The sequence below is a fragment of the Notothenia coriiceps genome, unplaced genomic scaffold (assembly GCF_000735185.1).
Source record: "Notothenia coriiceps isolate Sejong01 unplaced genomic scaffold, NC01 NC01_scaffold00037250, whole genome shotgun sequence".
NCBI classification, from domain to species: domain Eukaryota; kingdom Metazoa; phylum Chordata; class Actinopteri; order Perciformes; family Nototheniidae; genus Notothenia; species Notothenia coriiceps.
In genome coordinates, this window is record NW_011369951.1 from 5214447 (window position 1) to 5216471 (window position 2025).

Here is a 2025-nt window from a genome sequence, read left to right on the forward strand (position 1 = left end):
ATTGAATGTTGTGAAGCAACCTTGGCTCCTTTATATAAAACATGTAGGAGTTCAATATGGATAAAACATTTTTCAACTTGTATTCATTAAACGACATTTCTTGCTAACAGTTGTTCAAAAAACTCTTTAAAAACTCCACTACATTAACCTAATACAATTATTCATGTAGTTTATAATGACACAGAAAGCACAAAATATCATTTCATGGTTATTTTTTATTACAGATAACAAAAAGCATTGTTAGTTAAAAAGCAGTGATATACTGTAATATGCCATGCGTCTGTGAATATAGTTTAAATGGATAGTTTGGTTATATTGAAGTGATATGAGGAACTTATCCTCGTCAGTTTGGCTCAGAAACATATTAATGTAGACGTGACAGTCTGCTAAATGTATTTTAACCAATGAAACAAATATATTCTATATTTAGAATCATTTAAGTGCTTTACCTTGACGATAGTTGCCAGATGACTTGCCAGATACTTTATTTGTTTGTTTTTGCTGAATCCGAACTAACCGAAACCACACAACTTTTTTTTCCCACCAAATCTCAATCTTTACTTATTTATATGGCACATTTAAAACAACCTCAGTTGACCAAAGTGCTGTACAGGGAATAAACACAACATAAAATAACACAATGGGAGTAAAATAATAAAACAATAATTGAAAACACGATAAAAAGCACAATAACTAGAAACATATAAAAACACATACAAATGTAAAAATGTAACGTTCAAGTATTAAAAGCCAGTGCAAATAGTTAAATTACTTTGATAAAAAATCTGAAAATGACGTGTTCCCCTTCTACCTCATTTAACAAACATTTAGATTCTATGAAGGTTAAAATAGTTTTCATTTAAAGTGGACCTATTATGCTATATTTGAAAAATATATTGTAGGGCCATACCTATAATAATAATAATAATGCATTTATTTTATAAGGCGCCTTTCAAGGCACTCAAGGTCGCCGTACAACAAGGTTAAAAACAGTTTTTTTACAAACATATATACAAAACATTTCTGAAGTTTTTTGCTTAAAATACCAAACAGATCACCCTGTAGCCATGCCTCATACTGCTCATACCCCTCTTTTGCAGCCCTGTTCCAAACTGGCTGATTCTGCTTTAAATTACACGTCTGCTGCTAGCCACGCCCCTTTCTAGCGTCACGCAGCTTTCCCCTGCTAAGAGAGTTTTCTACCCGGAGATCTCAGCTAAACGCTGCGGTGATTAAATGCCATGCGATGCTCCTAACCACTTCAAGCTTTATTTCTGAAGCGGTATGGTGCTCAAACCTTTCTCTCTCGCAGGGTTTACCACGAGGACTTTAGTTACACATATTCTCTCCAGTAGCCTACAGCGTTAGCTCCATGGTTAGCTCTGAGTGTTAGCATGCTTGCTATTGTAAACACAGAGCTCCCAAAACACGCCGCGCATTGTTTCTGATACAGCACATAGCTTGACATGTTTACCGCTAGAACAGTGCCATAGGCGGAGTTTGACATTTGCGCTTGGGGGGGCAAACCTTTTTTACTGACGTCAGTACACAGTCCCAACTATTGCGTGGGGTGCTACGGATACAGTAGCAATAAAGCCAGCGTTCACCGCACTGAGTATGAATTTTCCACATACGAACACAACTCGTCTCGTCATGCACGCCTCATGCCCGCCGTACACACACACTCATATGGAAGGGGCGGTCTCTCCCCCCAACAACAGTGCATTGCATCTGTAAAACTTATCATAACTGTGCACATCTTATACTTATTTGATAACTACTATATCCCTTGGTTACTTGAACACGCTACAATATTATTAACCAGTGTCCTACTTAGTGCAGAAGTAGACGCCTTAAACGTCCCAGAAATTGGACGTTTAAAAAATCGCTGCATATCTTATTGTAATACAATAGCTGAATCACTTGTATGTAAAAAAAAAAAAGCAAGGGAACTTGTGTCCTTAACCTCATACGTCACACACACACACACACACACACACACACACACACACACACACACACACA

General features: G+C 37.1%; 1 protein-coding gene and 1 long non-coding RNA gene across 2 annotated transcripts in view; one reads left to right on the top strand and one right to left on the bottom strand.

Moving 5' to 3' along the window:
* The window catches only part of LOC104966768 (uncharacterized), a 26087-nt gene extending 25446 nt beyond the window's left edge, over positions 1 to 641 (bottom strand). Inside the window, exon 1 of the long non-coding RNA XR_800674.1 lies at positions 124 to 641. This is a non-coding gene — a long non-coding RNA (uncharacterized lncRNA). The remainder of the gene's footprint in view (positions 1 to 123) is intronic.
* LOC104966774 (beta-1,3-glucosyltransferase-like) overlaps positions 1 to 2025 on the top strand; it is a 265583-nt gene that overhangs the window by 202561 nt on the left and 60997 nt on the right. The window lies entirely within an intron of this gene.